Raw genomic sequence first — 18374 nt, 5'->3', positions numbered from 1 at the left:
CCTGGCAATTCCACACACTAGTTGTGCCCTAGCGTTCCCACAAGCTGATTGAGCCCTGGCATTTACGTACGCCTGTTTTCCCCCCTGGCGTTTTCCTACGCCCTCTAGTTCCCCTGGCGTTTCCTAAGTTTTTTTGCCTGCCAGCGTAGTTTAGAAGTGTTCTTGTTTGCCTATGTTTTCCTCTTTATTTTTGGTTGGCCCCGTTGGGGTAGATTTTTGTTTTTTTGGACTCTTGCCCACCGTCCAGTGCCTCCCTCCGCCCACCCTGGGTGGGTCGTCTGTTGTTTTTGGGTTCCTTTTTTTGTTTTGGTTTTTTTCCTTGGCCGTCTGGAAGCCAGCCTTAAGGGGGGGGGGGTGATGTCATGCTGCAGCTTTGCTTGCTGCCCCATGGACATTTTAGGATACTTTTCACCCTCCATACACCCCAGTCTCCTCTCCACCTCAGTAATCATCTACACCTGTCTAATCAAGCCAGAACTCACCACACCTGTTATCCTCCCTATTTAAGCTCCCCGCATTCTGTCCTTCTCTGTCGGTTTGTTCTGTTGGTTCTGTTAAACTCTGCTCATGACTGTTCACCTTACCTTTTCATTACCAGCCCGGGTTCCCTTCACCTCCGTCCACCTGCTGTGGTTCTGGTTAAGCTCCTACTCCGGTCCAGCAAGTATTCATCCAGTCGTGCTGCTTAATTCTGCTGGTCTAGTTCTGGTTCCAAGTTTCCATTCTGCCGTGTTGCTGGTCCTGCTGCCTCCATGCTCTGTCTCCGTCCAGCTTGCCAGCCTCAGCCACTAACAGCCTCCTACTTCCGTCTGGTCTGAACTCTGGTCTTCATCATCTTCAATAAACTGACTAAACAGAACTCTGTGTGTGGTTGTGTTGGGGTTCATCACAAAAACATGACGGTGTGTATATTAGATTAATATGTAACTGCAAAATATGTAAGTGCGTGTACATTTTTCATCCAGTTTGACTTCAGTTGAAATAGTTTTGTTTCTGAATAAATATGTGTAATCAGACTGAAAGGTCACCAGCATTGTGAACATATGATTCAAATGAGATCTGAGCTGCCTCCTATTCATTCTGACAGCAGCTGTCTGATCTGTGGTCTGACCCAAGATGGCTGCCCTGTAGGCACATCAGCCTAGCGGCCGGCAGCGTCCAATGGGGCGTCTACGTATATGATGTCTATGCATGCATACACCGGCTCCAAATCCGTGGGTATCCTGGAGTGCTTCGGCGAGCACAGGTCCGACAGGCAGCAAGGAAAAGGGGGGTCCCCGAAGTCTCTCACTGGGCTGTTGAGACGCTTTGTTCAGCCAAAACGAAAGCGTGGTCCCTTTATGATCACTGGGAGATAAGGTGGCTCTCAGTCTTTGATCAGAAGGAATTCAAAAGTACTTTTTTTAAGTCGACCTCCTGTTCAACACAGGGACGGTTGCACTCGTTCCAGCGAGAAAATCGAGCACAGCACGTGGGGAAAATCCCAAACTGGATTTAAAAGCTATGGTGTCTTCCCAGTCTGGTGACGCGCCAAGAAGAAAGATCGCAGTGTGGGATCGGAATAAATACCTTTCCCGTAGTAACGTTATCTTGTTGCTACGTTCGGTGGCCATTTTGGGCCGTGTTGCATGATGGGATTTGGTGGCCATTTTTACCACCTTGCATCATGGGAAATGCAGTCTGTCACGTCCTAAACTGGCGTTACACCAACATCAAACCAAGTTCACCGCGGTCAGTAACCGGACCACTCCTGGCAGAAAAAAGGCTGCAAGAATACAGAGTTGAGAGGGAAAAGGAAAAGGCGAGGGTGGAAATCTCCACAAAGTGCACTGCACTCTGTCAGTACACTTTTTCTGTTGCTCACGTTGGACAATATGATGTAAAACAGCATGCTTCCAGCGTTGTACATATAAAGAACATGAGAAACAACAGAACCAATTTGTTCTCCACTGGGCATCGGAGGCAGACAGGTATGTAAAAAATAAATATAACCAAAGTTAAAAAAATGGTTTTGGTTTTATTATTATAGGGAGATATTATGAATGTGAGCAGTTAAGGAAAAATACAACATATTTAGAGTAATAAACAACAATATAAAGATGAAGACATAAAGCTCAGTATATACAATAAAATCTCTTTATTATTATTTACAGGTGACTGCTGCAGAGGTAGTCCATATATACCACACTGTGAAGCATGGTTTTAGTTTTTTTTTTAGGATATTTATTTTAGCCATGTCATTTTATTTAGCCAATAAACAATCAAATATTAACATTTTTAATAATTTGTTTTCAATGTATATTTGTATCACTCAAAAAATTCCTCTAATCAAACTCAGGTTCAAGCCAAATGTCTACAAGTGAATTGAAAAAGAAATCACCAGGAAGGATTGAAGACAGTGAGAATGGACGGCCCTAACAGGAGGTGTCCCTTATTTATTTTTCAAGGAGATAGCAACCCTACCTGACGGCCACAAACCCACAAAAACCTAGAAAACTCAACCACTAAAAACTCTCCAAGCTCTATATTTACATTCACCCAGTGGAAAAGACAGAACCCCTCTCAGATTCAGCCTGTCTCACGCTCTCTCTCTTCCACTCCACTCAGACTCCACCAAGACAAAGAAGTAGAAGAAGAAGCTCCACCTTTTCCCCTCACCTGTTTGTCTGGTTCTGGCAAAGCTCGTTGTGATTGACGCTGTCTCAGTTTATTTCATTTCTTATAGTTTTGAAATTCTTCTAACAAGCTTTAGTGTTTCCAGGTGTTTTCTCAGGTTGAATGAAACATTGGACATGTATCTGTAGATCAAGCCAACCAGGAAATGGATTCTCTGCTGACTGCGTCCCTTTGGGCGCTTCTGTCAACCGTCTTCTTCCAGTTTGTTTCCACAGGTGAGAGTCAGACGTGAAACGTGTTGAAACCTGTTTAGATGCAGAGAGAAGGTTTGCTGTGAACTCTTTAGTTCTGTGTCTCATCGTCGCTGCCATGCTAGGTTTATGTGGTTTAAAACTGCAGTAAAAATCTGCCAGAGACGGTTCTGTTTCTAGGGTTCTCTTTGTAGTCTGTTGTGAAAAGCCCCTTAAAGGCTCCCTTGTTTTCGCACAGTGCCAGGCCGAGTCTTTTGGGGGCTCAGAATTTGATTTGTGGGCCGCTCTCCCACCACGTAGAATCACCCATGCTAGAAGATGATTGACACAAATGTCCCGTTATATTTGTTATAGCAAATATTATAAACAAATACAGTGAGGTTATGTATTAATACAAAATAAATAAATAAACGATACCTAAAATACTTCACTCTTCTAAATACAATCTGTCACAGAACATATTAAATAAATTATTTCATCATCATTCTTTTATTCATTTATATCACTTGTTTAAGTTATTTAATTGTTAACAAAAAAAAAAAAAAAAGATTTGGGGGGACCCCTGACGGACAGGGGGCCGTTGCTTAGTTCGCTGTTGCCTCGGGCCGGGTAATGTTTTCGCTCAATGGCTTGTAAATAAATTTGCCCCTGAAACTATGCTCTTCAGTCATAGAATAAGCATTAAGGACGTAGCATTTTTTTCTGAACAGCGTCAAGCCGCGCTCCCCCATCACATTCGGTTCCTTCCACATCTCTGAGCTGCCCATGCGGCAAATACCACGCCTGCTTGTTGTTGGTTCGGAACCGCTGTGCTGTGCTCTCGCTACAGGGGAACCACGGAACCGTGAAAGCTGAAACAAATAGATCTACTATTTTTTCTTAGCTAGTGTGCCCTCATAAAATAAACTGATATATTATCAGTTCAATGATATACATAGGTGATAGTTAAATGATGCCTAACTTTGCATTTATTATCATTTTCAACTAAAAAACTGATTATTCAATTGCTGACAATAACCATGACCAAAGTGTCACTTGATTTTAGGCACAAGATTAACAGTGCTCAATGCTCTTATCTTCATGTAGGGCCTAGAGTTTTACGGATGAAATAATTCTTAATGCAACCTTATTTCATGTGCAATAACTTCTTTCTTTTCATCATAGTAAATGTTTGTACACATGGTTGCTACTCTCCTTCCAATTTGTTCGTCTTTTGACCAGGGCTCTCAAATTTTATGGGTAGTTAAGAGTGCGATTATGCTAATTTTCGCTGGGGGGGGCTTTCCATCCCATTTTTATCCAACTAGACATGGAAGTGGAGATGTATATGGAAGAAAAATCGACCTTTTTTTAACACCGAATTTTAAACACTGAATTTCTTTAGACATTGAATTCCTTACACTGAATTTTTATCTGGTGAAAATTCACCAGCAAAAAAATCAACTGCAAAAAATTCACCAGCAAAAATTTCAGCTGCAAAAAAATTGCCAACAAAAAAATTCACCTGCTAATGTGTTGACCTTTTGGTGAACTTAAGCCAAAGCAATCCTCACTCGATAGAGTTGAGCAGGTTCTAGTCAATGAAATTAGTGCATTTGGTCAGCGGACCTCCACAGTGGAAAAGTTGGCACAGAGTTAAATAGCAACATGGATAACCTGGTATTCATGGAGGCTGATGTCCATTCAAGCCAAAGCAAGTCCGACGTTCACTCTGCTGGATCCTGACTACATTAACCGGCTCTACCGAGACGACCGGAGCGCTCTGATGATGCAGCTCCAGGGGAAGCTCTTCTGTCATACAGCAGCAATCTTATAGAAGGTAGGTTAATAAATGGTCTGACTCAAACACATACTGGCTGTTGCCTCGTTGTGATTAGATTGCAGGTCAGTTAATTTTACAAACATAGCTGTGCAAAATGTTTGGAATTGAACTGAGGTTATAATTGAATATCAAAATGTTCAAACGACTGACTTGAAGTTTGAGATTTTACCGATCTGTGTGGTCTTAAAGCTCTTGATGCAAGCTTGTCACGTTAAAATGTAAGTTAGCTTTAGAATGAAGCTGTAACTTTATTTCTAGTTTATTTGTTAGGGTATCAAGGTTAAAGAGCTAATGAAAACAATCGCCTTTAAAGCATTTGTGAAATGAAATTTTGTATATGTATAAAGCATTTATTTTCTAATCAACAGATTTTGCAGTCTGATCTCTTGTTCATTGATGCTACTTAAGGTCATTCAGGTTTGGGTATTATTCTGTCGGCACACCACCTCTTCCTGTCTGTAAAGGTAAGCACACCTTTCTAATTCATAAAAGTCTAATCTTTAATGGCAAATTGGATAAATATCAGGAAGGTAAATAGAAAAATATGTATCCATATAAATAGTATACTATAAATTATATATCTGTATAAATGACACCAAGGACTGTAATGTAATATATAAAGAATAACTTTAACTTTATTAATAGGTGCAGTTTGCTGTGGCCAAAGGTCTGATTGGATTGTCCTGAACAGATGAGCAGCGCCATCCCCAAAAGGCTGAATGATGGATGTTTCTTGCACCACAATGAAAATGGCCTACAAATATGCCATACGTGAAATGTTTAAGCTTAGCAATGTTTTACCATTTTAGAAGTAAAATGTAACTGCATTTAATGTAAAGAAACTGCGTAAATTAATAAATTCAATAAACGAAATACTGTATCTTCTTGCCAGTTTATGTACATAAGATACACTTTAGGTTGTTACATGTGCTTAGGACAACATCCACTTGATCAAAATATGAATAAATGCTAACTAAATTACCAAGTGAAATAGATTGCAAACTTTAATAATACACATTTTAGTTGGACACAATTTTTGTATATGTACACATTTGAATAGTCGAAAAATAAGAATGTCCAATACTTGAAAGGTTATTAAAAATGAAAAATTAGTTCCAAAATGCAAAACCTCAAGGTGCTAAACAAAAAAATATTCAAAAGCACAGATCCAAAACACATTCTTGTGTATTATAATTGCACTGGTTTTACAGTAAACTATAACTAATCAGGATCTTTTTGACAAATAATCTCTGCTCAATCAGCATCCTCATGGATTATTCCCCCTGCATGTTCACAGGGACTGCACAAATTTGAAAGATTTTGTCCACTTTTTATATACCAAGTTGATAGTTACTGTCTGGGAGATTATTGTGAAAACTTTGAACCTCCTGATAAATTTTTCCACATGTATGTTAATTTCTGTTCTGTCTCTCCTCGAGGTCGGTCGGTTTTTCTCAGCTCTCCAGAGCTCCTTATCTGCTATTACCCTGCCCTCTCTCTCCTGCTATTTGCTTTGTTTTGTGTCTTTTGTGCCATTTCTTCATAGCAACCGAAAGCTCTAAGGAAATTATGGATCTCGTCAGCTGGTCTCTCAACGCTATTGATCAAATTTTTTCAACTGGAAAGCAAAGGACCGGGGAGCGTGCATGTCCCGACAGAACTTTTTTTGCGGGATACATCTTGGACTCGTGGGCGAAATGGGCCACGGTGTGCCTCTCAATTCTTTCTGTTGAGGACGTAGAAGATGTCTACTTATTCGGATTTACGATACTTGGATTCCTCTTTTTTGGCCTCGGAGGATATTTAATGTATCAACACCTTCAGAAGCTGCTGGCGGTAAATATGGACTTGATGAGACTGCCGGCAACAGTCGGCGTGATAACTAAGGCGTTGAATGAACAAAACGGACGGCTTGATAAGCTGACCGCGGTTGTGGTACACAGAGTTGAGATTGAATAAAACCTGGAAGTGTGAATGTTAACTAGCCCATCGATTGGAATATTGGAATTGGATCCAGGAGACAGCGACGAAAAGACTCAAAAAGCTGAAGGGAAAGTTGGTTTCCGCTTGTTCTCATAACAAATCCTATTTTTCAAATCAGACTTTCTACTATCAAATTCTCCCTTAGTTGTTATGGCGACATCGCACAAATCCCCTGCTCCCCCACCACCCATTCCCTGCTAAGACATCTGTGGAGGCATCAAGCTGGAGCTGCGAAGTGATAGACTTTCCATCAAGGACACTTGTCTGCCGGAGGGACGGCCTTCATGGACATACAGATTTCCACACAACATGCACCCAGACACACATATGCTTACAAATACAGATGACTTCACCCGACCAGATCTCAAATGTTTACCTTCTGCATATATGTGTCTCGTCATTGATTGTGCTTTTCGTGCAAATTAGGTTTTTTGTCGGATGCTTCACATTATGTGTGGAAACACAAATTGTGAAGCACCTGTCTTTTTTATCTCCCTCCACTCCCCCCAGTGTAAATCTTTCTTCAACAGATCTTCAAGGGCAGCGCCTGTGGACTCTGTGTAAAGCGGGGTCTGAGGCAGTTTGGAGGAATGTGCCGGAACGGCTGCGCTGATTAGCAACAGCTGACTGGCTGTGTTCCTTGGCAACGCAAGGCCTCAGTCAATTGTTCCCCCAAAATGTTTAAGTGTATGTGATGGACGGTTGTACTGGAACTGAATTTTCAATTGCAATGCAAATTGCAGTTGACAAATAGATTGATTGATTGATTAAGATCTGCAATCCTTGTGGCAGTTACATCCTCATTAGACAACCGCCTGGGTGGATGCTGGTAGAATAAGGTTAAATCTCCTCTCAAACAGCAGATCTCCGATGGTAAAGCCTCTGTCTGCCATCACTTCATCTCCAGGACAAAGATACTCCAGGAAGCCAGCGTTTTCCCTGCCACATACATCGGTGTGATCATCAGTGCCTGTAGTATCAGTATTTTATTCATAGGTGACTCTGATTATGGAGCGGTCCGGTCAGCCTCTGCATCACAGTGGCTGTCATCTGTCAAACACAAGACCACAATCAGTTTAGCAAACAGCATAAAACATATCAAGACTACTTAAAACCATGTTAACACCTAGCTAATAGAGCAACACCTGTATTATTACTTATTCAAATATTCATATCACACATTCCTTCCAGTTTTTACAAACATCCTGTGCTAGTACCAGGGATGTCATTTGTAAGGTTACACAGTCAAAATCTAACAGCAATATGTTGGGTTATTTACTGTCATAATAGGAAAAATCTGGGTTTTCATTTTCAAAGTCAGATTTCCACCACATTATACATTTGTAAATGTCACAGTTAAAAACATAATGTTTAATTACAAAGCTAAATGTTTAGTTTGTACACTATACTGTATATCAAGCTGCAAACCAAGCATTTTGTTTTCAAATTAATATTTAGCTCCAAATTAATTGTTTAGTTTATAAACTAAACATTTTCTTTGGTGCTAAATATTTAGCTTATTAATTTAATATTTAATTTCGAACTGTGATTTATTTATAGATTTATGAATAGCAGAAATATGAAAAATGAACCTTGTCTTTTATCTCATATGACAGGCTAAATATATTTTACAGTAAATCTTTCATTGTATAACCTCACAAATAGAATTCCATACCTACTTGCAGGGATGTAAAAACATCCAGATTATAATTTACAGAGAGAACAAAGCTAAAAGACAGCTAACTTCATGTGCGAACATATGTTTTATCAGGAGCGGCACAAACTAAGGAATTAAGAGTTAAAGATGGCTAACATAAACATCCTTAGCTTACCTGTGTCTGCTCTCCTCTTTGTCTCCTTGGAGTTTTTAATGCAACTTCATAGCCCAGCCACTTTTCTGGCATTGTCGGTCTTCTGTCGGTCTTTTGTCCACAAAATTAAAAGAACAAACATACGGTCGCCTCGGTGTTTTTTCAGATTTGTTCATTGTTCGGCTGGAAGGAAGTAGGGCACCTCGCATCTAAGATAAGATAAGATAAGATAGTCTTTATTGATCTCACAATGGAGAAATTCACTCGTCACATCGGCTCATACAAGAAGGTGCAGAGTAGGGAAGGTGCATTCAGTTATATACAGTGAATCTTCATATATACAATGGATCAGAAAGAATACCAAAAAAATACAAAAAAGGAAATAGGAATGGGCATATGATGTCTCATTTACATTCTTAGTGGTCTATATATATATATATATATATATATATATATATATATATATATATATATATATATATATAAACATATCTATATACTTGAATATATACATATATCTATGCGCCTACTTACACACGCACCTACGCGTATGTACGTGCATATACATTGTATACATTTGTACATACATACATACATACATACATACATTTGGGCTGACTTATGTTCAGGTGGTGATAGCAGCAGAAGTCACTACATCAGGATTATTGCACGGGTTGTAGGACAGTGTATTAAATAGATTATTGCACCTTGGTTATTGCACATTAATTATTACAGTTATGGTCACAGTTGCAGTTATAGTGCAGCATTGTATAATCTGATAGCAGCAGGAATAAATGACCTGCGGTAGCGCTCCTTTTTACAGACAGGATGTTTTAGTCTTGCACTGAAGGAGCTGCTCAGCTCCTCTACAGTCTGGTGCAGGGGGTGGAAGGTGTTGTCCATGATGGATGTGAGCTTGGACAGCACCCTCCTCTCAGCTACCTCCTCCACAGAGTCCAGAGTGCAGCCTAGGACAGAAGTGGCCTTCCTCACTAGCTTATTTAGCCTCTTTCTGTCCCGCTCTGTGCTGCCAGGAGCCCAGCAGACAACAGCGTAGAGGAGGGCTGAGGCCACCACAGAGTCATAGAAAGTTTTTAGCAGAGGCCGGCTCACTCCAAAGGACCTCAGCCTCCTCAGGAGGTGGAGGCGGCTCTGGCCCTTCTTATACAGGGCGTCGGTGTTATGTGTCCAGTCCAGCTTATTGTTGACGTGAACACCCAGGTATTTGAAACTCTCCACAGTTTCTATGTCCTGCCCCTGGATGTTCACAGGTGAGTGAGGTGGGGGTCTTCTCCTGAAGTCAATCACCATCTCCTTGGTCTTACTGGTGTTTAAGCACAGATGGTTCTTCTCACACCAGTCCACAAAGTCCATGATGACTGACCGGTACTCCACCTCGTTCACCTCAGACACACAGCCCACAATGGCCAAGTCATCAGAGAACTTCTGAAGGTGGCAGCTGTCCGTGTTGTAGGTGAAGTCCGAGGTGTAGAGGGTGAAGAGAAACGGAGACAGAACGGTGCCCTGGGGGGCCCCGGTGCTGCAGAGTGCCACCTCTGACTGACAGCCGTGCAGCCGCACGTACTGAGGGCGGTCAGTGAGGTAGTCCATGGTCCAGTCAGCCAGATGTTTGTCCACCCCAGCGTCCTCCAGCTTCCCCCTCAGTAGCACCGGTCTGATGGTGTTGAAAGCGCTGGAGAAGTCAAAGAACATGACTCTCACAGCGCTCCCGGTGGTCTCCAGGTGGGTGAGTGCCCGCTGCAGCAGGTAGATGATGGCGTCCTCTACTCCGATGTTGGACTGGTAGGCAAACTGCAGCGGGTCCAGGGTGGGGCTCACCACGGTGCGCAGGTGAGCTAGGATGAGGCGCTCCATGGTCTTCATCAGGTGGGAGGTCAGGGAGACTGGTCTGAAGTCGGCCGGTTCCCTGGCGTGCGGCGTTTTGGGAACCGGTACCACACAGGAGGTCTTCCACAGGGTGGGCACCACCCCCAGGCTGAGGCTCAGGTTGTAGATGTAGCTGAGGACCTCACAGAGCTCATCTGCACAGGTCCTCAGCAGCCTGGGGGGGATGACGTCCGGTCCTGAGGCTTTCCTTTGTTTCAGCCTCGTCAGCTGTCCTCTCACCTGCATTGGTGTGACTGTGAGGGGGGAGGAAGGTAGGGCTGAAGGTGTGGATGGGTCAGTCGTTGATCGGAGTGGCGGTGGGGGGGATGGTAGGACTCTGGAGCGCTGGTGGTTGGAGACATGTGGAGAGTTGAGGGCAAGGAGGGGGCCAGTGTGGGGGGAGTCGAACCGAGTGAAGAATGAGTTCAACTCATCTGCAGTCTTGGTGTCTCCATCTGCAGCCCTGCTGGTCCTCTGCCCGAAGCCGGGCTGAGGACCAGCAGCTCTTGTTTACGGTCGATTATTAAAACACTCCCGCTCCACGTAAACCTTTCTTTTACACCCTTTATTATGACAAACTCTACCCATACAAACAATCCCGGTCCCACTGCATGAGTCGCTTTTCAGCAAGCTACCTAGTGACAGGAAGTGAGCGGGAGGAAGTCTCACACAGAAAACTGTCAACTCCATGTCTCCATATTTCCGTTGAAAATAAGGTGAAATGAGGATTTTTTCTTGTTAAATAGATGTGATTACAAAACATCAAGTAGCTAAAAGAATTATTCTTCTAATCAGACTGGATGAAATAACTGAGCCGATCACAGCTGGTGCAGAACCCGTGTCAGCCACAGCTCTTGGTTTGATCCGGACAAATCGGCCGGCCGCTGGCCGCATCAGTGTTTGTTTCTCTGTGTAGATCTATAACCTCACTGGTGAATCAGACTGAGTTTCATCAAGCCTTTATGGTCCGACATTTTCCTCTCAGCTACAATACTTGAAGCACACAGGGGTTCATGCCGCGTCTTTACGCATGATCCAGCTGCTGATGTTTCCTACTTTTCAGCTTCATGCTTTTAGTCTGTTACAGTTTATAACCATTATAATGACCTTTCACAGCGGCAGGTTTTCCATCTCAGTTTGCTCACTGACCTGAAAAATCTCTTCTATGGTGCAGGGTGCTCTGGTGCGTAATGTGCAAGCCGAAGGCTGAGTTTGAAGTTGTTCTCTGAGCAAGTTTTGTTTCTGGTCAGAGTAGACGGAATAATTACTTTTTGTTTCACTTTTAGCCCACTAATAGCCCTAAATAGGGAATCCTATAGGAAAAATAGCACTTTTTATGTATTGCAACAACAGATTTGATGAGTATAGGCGCAGCTTTTCAAACGCTTCACCTCACAGGTTCCTAAGTGACAGTTGGAAAAATGCATAAATAAAGACTGTAAAGAACTTCTTTAGGGAACTTTAGGGAACAAGAGAAAAGACAGGTCCGAGCTTAAGCGCCTGATATTACAAGTTCCTTAAAATGACCCTTAAATGTGCGCACCTAAATTACATGTAACATAATTTTGAGCACCTGAGTTAAAGCACAAGGCTGCAGCCCACCAAAGCACCACTGGTTCTGTGTTGTTAAACAAAAGAGCATGAAACAAAGCTACTAACTCTCCTATTGACTTTAATTGTGACGTTTTGCTATGGGTGGAAGGACAATAAACATAGTGGTTAATGTTTCGAAGGCTGGCTGCTGATAAAAGCCCTTGGCTCCGAGGGAAGGGAGGGGAGAGGAGCAGTAAGAGCATTGAGGCACAGAAACACAGCGCATGTAGATAAAAAATGCAGAATTAATAAAAACAAAACTCATAAACAGACAAATAATTGTTAGTTGCAGCCCTCCATTATGTGATAAGATAAGATTTTTAAAGAATGATTTGCTCAGTAAAATCCGTAACTGTAGGACGCTTGGTTTTAACATTGCAATTATTTCTCTGAGAAGCTACGGGTCGCTGCGGTGATCGGTAGCTTCATAGGTTAATCCTAAAGTTATTACAATTACATACCGTAATTGCGTGGTAGCACTAAATTTTACCCAGGAAGTTAATTGCATTATGCTAGCGCACATTAGGCGCTAATTTAAAAGGCTTAAGGCCTATTTTGGTCACAATAAGCGAACTGAAAAACACAAACATAATTATCCCATCAATTTAAAGGTATACTATGCACTCGGGATTGATTTTCCAGCGAGGCTCCCCCCAGAGGGCGAAAGTAAAAGTGCACTGTCATACAGATGCTCAGCTGTTCTGGTTTCTCCATCAAGCCAGGCGCGGTTGTTTTGAGCTTAGCAGACAGGCGAACGCAACGAAAAGTCAAAAAACGGCAGTACAAACAATGACTAACACAGTGAAGGTATGAACATCAGGGTTTCCCGCAGCGCTATCTTGGCGAGGTGGGCGCCTCGCCAAACTCACGCTACCGCCTCGCCAACATAAAAACAAAAAATTAAAAACAATAAAAATAATAATAATTATAATAATAAAACACTCAATATGCTTGCATGTTTAATTGACGTTAACACGCTGTTCTTTGTTGTTGCTTTCACGCGTGCATATAGTGAATGGCAGGGCAAAAACACATGGAGTTATCGCCGTAAAGCAAGACCGACTCTCGCGGTCTTGCACGAGACTTCTGAGCCTCTGGGTGCGGGTCGAGGGCTCTTGGAATTGCAAGTACGGTATTTCCTCCACAGACCACCAGGGCAGCCGAGAAAACCTTTGTTCAACCTGAAATTACTCATTTAATCATCCAAAATGGTATGGAACACATTAATTAACTGAAAAATGTTGCATAGTATGCCTTTAAAAAGCCTTATTTAAATATAGTTTGTCATAACCGTAAACAACTCATATTACATCAGTAATGCTTGGTTTCGAAATGCTAACAGGAGCTATGCCTGTTAGCTTCATGTGTTTTAAAAACACTCTGAAAATGCATTAGGTAAATCATTCTAAATAAACCATTTAACTTTCCCTGTTCAACTCTGCAAAACCTGTCCATGCCTCTGTGTCAGTCGGTTCACTTTTGGCATCCAGTTGGAAGCAGTTGAAGCAGGGAGGGTGAAGGCTGGTTGTGTGAAGTAATAGGTGGCTATGTGGGCAGCCAAAACGGGGCGTTGAGGAAGCGGCACCGGGGTCCTTCACGTGGGGCTCAGGCCTGTGAAGGGGATTGCAGCTCGGGGAAGCGGGGCCTCCACTCGTCTCTCCTGGCGCAGCTTCTCCTCTGGGACCTGTGCCGGTTGCAGCTGGCGACTTCAGATCAGCCCTCCTCTAAGTTTGGCCTGTCCGCAGAAGAATGAGTATGTTCTGTATTGTGTCAAGTCAGCTTTCCTTCAACAGCTGAGAAAAATCACAAGGCTGGTTTTGGCATAGATGGAATCTGTATTTTAACCAGAATTTCTGCCGTGAACCGAGCTTTTTCTTTGTGTGAAGGTCCTGCTGTAAAATCTGAATGAAACCCGAGACTCAGGTACCTCAGCTCCTGGTTTTAGCAGAGCTGATGCTGATGTGTCCTCATCACAAAGACCTCAAGGTCAAAGGTGACCTCTGACCTCTTTAACCTGTCTGCTCTGTGTTGTTTCCTCTCCTGCAGCTCAGGTCAACATCATAGCAGAACCTGGACAGTACCTCATTCTGCCATGTAGAGATTCTGACAATGGGACCATATTACTTATAGAGTGGAGCAGAACTGATCTGGTGCCAGACCTTGTTCTACAGTTCAAAGATGGGCAGATTGAAAAAAAGCATCTATCCTTTGGGAACCGGGTGGATCTGCGGGACACACAGGTGAACGATGGAGACGTGTCTTTGGTTTTGAAGAACGCAACGACTAATGATACTGGAATATATGATTGTCGAGTCATTCACAACGAAACAAAACCTGAGAAGAAACTGTTCAGCACCATCAACCTGCATGTCGCTCCTCCTCCTCCTCCAGGTCAGTCTGTTTGTCTCTGGATCAGAACCTCCAGCAGCTTCCTGGTTCTGGATGTGAGAAAAATCTCAGATCAGACTCAGTGCAGCAGATCATGTGGGACAGTAGTTTGAACATCACCTACCGGGGAGATCATACTAGAGGCTAAAGGTTCGATTGATTGTGAGCTTTAACCTCTCTCTCTCTCTCTCTCTCTCTCTCTCTCTCTCTCTCTCTCTCTCTCTCTCTCTCATATATATGTATTTATTTATTTATATCCATAGGTAATCAGGAAGCTCAGCCCTGATGATAACTTGACCTCTGACCTGTAGATGAATCATGTCAGTAATATTAAGACAGATGTAACATCTGATTTGTTATTATTTTTTATTTATTTACTTTTTCTTAATAGTGTCGTGTTGGGTAATGTAGCTATAAGAAATGTCTTAATGCCAAAAAGAGCCCAACAGATCTTAATTTCACAAGCGGAGCTTTCCCGCTTTAGCCACAGTGCTCCGCTTGATTTATATATGCAAGAAGCTTTATTATAATTTATGCAGAGAATATTTTATGTTATATGGACACAAAAACAAGAACGTAGAAGAGAAAAAAAGGAGAAAAGGTGAAAGAGCAGAGAAAAGGGAAAGAATGATTTAGACGAGCATGATGATATTAACAGAAGAAACTCTTTACATATAAACTCCTCTGAACGGTTCTGACACCTAAAAGAACCGGTGCCACCAGCGGTTCTTTTAGGTGGTTCTGAAGGCCAAAGGGGGTCCAGGCTGGTTCTAGAAAGGTGTTGGCTGAAGACTGGATGTTCATGCTGGTGTTCAGCTGCAGCTGATGGAGATCAGTTCATGTTTGTTTTCTCTGCCAACCAGAACATTTTCCTGCTTTTCACCACATTGATGTCAGATTTAGAGGAATCAGGAATCATTTGTTCAAGTTTGGTTCTGAAAACTCCAGAAAGTAACAAAGACATCAATTAAATGTAATCACAGAAGTGTTGACATGTTGTTCTGTTAGTGGGTTAAAACAGAAAAGAAAATACACAACTTTAAATAATACTGAATCAAATACTACAGTAGTTTTAAGTTATTGACCGTATCATTACACTGTTACACATTAATTCATGGTTTTGTTTATCATTGTAGATCTATAACCTCATTGGTCAATGAGGCTGAATTTCATCAAGCCTATACGGTCCAACATTTTCCCCTCAGCAGCAACACTGAAGCACACAGGGGTTCACGCTGTGTCTTTACGCATGATCCAGCTGTTGATGTTTTCCTCTTTTTAGCTCCAAACACTTCTAGCCTTTCACAGTTTATAACCATCATCATCACCTTTCACAGCGACAGGTTTCTTATCTCAGTCTCCGTGCTGACCAGACAAATCTCCTTTTTGAAGTCAAGAGTTTGAAGATGTTCTCTGAGCGCATTTTGTTGGTGTTCGGAGCGGACGGAACAATGACTTTCTGCTTCACTTTTAGCCCATAAATAGTCTTAAATGGGGAATCCTGTTGGAAATATAGTACTTTTTATGCATTACAACCCCAGAATTGAAGAGTATAGGCGCAGCTTTTCAAGTTCTGTGTCTCAGTGGTTCCTAAGTGATGGCAGAAAAAAATACTTTTCTTGGTAACTTCTGGTATCAGCATAATTTATACCTAATCGGTTTGAGGCTTTAAGGTAGGCAGCTTTAACCCCCACTGTGGCGCTGCACATGAGGGATAAACACATAATAAAAAAATGAATAAATAAGTGGGAAAAATGCATAAACAAAGACTGTAAAAGACTCCTTTAGAAGAGGAGGAATATGGGTCTGAGCTGAAGCGCCTGATGTTACAAATTCCTTAAAATGACCCTTAAAAGTGCGCACCTAAATTACATGTAAGGTAATTACGCACACCTGAATTAGAGCACAAGGCGGCAGCCCACCGAAGCACCACTGGTTGGGTGTCGTTAAAAACAAAAGAGACTGAAACACAACTAATAACTCTCCTTATGACTTTAACTGGGACATTTTGCTATGGGTGTGAGGACATTAAACGTAGTTACACGTTTTGAATGGTGAACGGTGATAAAAGCACCTGGGGCCGAGGGAAGGGAGGGGAGAGGATCAGTAAGAGTTTTGAGGCACAGAAACACAGAATATGTAGTTAAAAAATGCAAAACTAATAAAGACAAAACTTATAAACAGACTAAGTGGCCATTCAGACTGTATTTGGTTAGCAGAGTTGTTTTCTCATCCAGCATGCAGCCATGAATGGTTCTGAATGAAGGCTTCATCTGGCAGACCCCCCCCCCCCCTGCATATGCAGTACCGGACGGTACCAGATTACTTTCACCACTGGTTAAGATCAAAATTATTTATAATTTTGATCTTAACCACACACCCCACACCCCCACCCCTTTTTGGGGCGAACAGAGGCATCAGCCCCAGTCCTGGCAAGTCACCCGGGCCCCACAACACAGTAAAATGTGTGTGTCACACGATCAATGCGTGAGAGTTGAGAGCCCTAGTCTTGAACAATGCATCAGTGATCCGGTATCTGTCTGAGCTGACCCTTTGAGCTGCACCACGCAACGCAGCGAAAGAGCATGCGAATTTGAAATGGAGTTGTTGCGGAAGAACAAAAAAGAGATTCAATCAGAAATCCTTTATTAATCCCAATAGGAAATTAAAAGTTGCTTTAACTCCTATAATCTAAAGCTGTGATGTGCCTCAGAGCTACAGATACTTCTTGATGTTTGTAGATCTTCTGTTCTTGTTCCTTTTTAATAAACTAGTGAAATATCAGTAGTTGGGAGGAATTTCACTGGAACATTTCTGCCTGTTTTTTTTTTTTTGTTGCTTTGATCAAATGTTTTCTTGAACAAAAGACGGCTGATGCTGAGAGAGAACACAAGGCAGAGGAATGAATCCTCCAGATGTTTTTTGTTAGCACACATCTGTCTTTTAAGCAGAATTTCTGCCGTGAACCGAGCTGTTTCTTTGTGTGAAGGTTCTGCTGTAAAATCTGAATGAAACCTTAGATTCAGGTACCTCAGCTCCTGGTTTTAGCAGAGCTGATGCTGATGTGTCCTCATCACAAAGACCTGAAGGTCAAAGGTGACCTTTGACCTCTAATGTTTATACTCTGTGTTGTTTCCTCTCCTGCAGCTCAGGTCAACATCACAGCTGTAGCTGGACAGAACCTCATTCTGCCATGTAGAGATTGTGAGAAAGGGACCATAGTACTTTTACAGTGGACCAGACCTGATCTGGGGTCAGACCCTATTCTTCAGTTCAGAGATGAGAAGATTGACAAACTGCATCCATCTTTTGGGAACCGGGTGGAACTGCAGGACAAACAGGTGAAGGATGGAGATGTGTCTTTGGCTCTGAAGGAGGCAATGACTAATGATACTGGAACATATGAGTGTCGTACCGCTCAGAATGGAAGAAGCCCTAAGAAGAAGCTCCTCAGCACCATCAACCTGCATGTCGCCCCTCCTCCTCCAGGTGAGTCTGTTTGTCTCTGGATCAGAACCTCCAGCAGCTTCCTGGTTCTGGATGAGAGAAACATCTCAGATCAGATTCAATGCAGCAGATCATGTGGGACAGTAGTTTGAACATCACCTACCTGGGAGTTTATAATAGAGGCTAAAGTTTTTCTTCCCACTGTCGCTTCATGCTTGCTCAGTATAAAGGATTGCTGCAAAGCCATGTACAATGCAGACGACTCTCCCTGTGGCTCTACGCTTCTCCAGGAGTGAATGCTGCTTGTTGGGACTTTGATGCAATCAACTGGTTTCCTTATATAGGAAAATTTTTGACCAATCTGTATAATCTGACCCAATCTGTATAATATGATTGAACTTGACTTTTTAAAGTGCCTTGAGATGACATGTTTCATGAATTGGCGCTATATAAATAAAATTTAATTGAATTGAATTGAAAGGTCATGGTATGTAACCTGACTCAAGCCAGACACATGTCGCTCCGCCTAGCTCCACTCACATACATCTGGGACATCGCCATAGGAATTGCCTTTAT

At 42.4% G+C, this 18374-nt stretch overlaps 1 protein-coding gene across 1 annotated transcript in view; it reads left to right on the top strand.

The window, feature by feature from the left end:
- Positions 1–18374, top strand: part of LOC105923632 — an 869484-nt gene that overhangs the window by 827480 nt on the left and 23630 nt on the right. The gene's annotated exons all lie outside the window — the stretch shown is intronic.

This window comes from Fundulus heteroclitus, unplaced genomic scaffold (assembly GCF_011125445.2).
Source record: "Fundulus heteroclitus isolate FHET01 unplaced genomic scaffold, MU-UCD_Fhet_4.1 scaffold_49, whole genome shotgun sequence".
Taxonomy (NCBI): domain Eukaryota; kingdom Metazoa; phylum Chordata; class Actinopteri; order Cyprinodontiformes; family Fundulidae; genus Fundulus; species Fundulus heteroclitus.
Note: the sequence above shows the minus strand (reverse complement) of the source record. Positions and strands in the feature narration are given on the sequence as shown.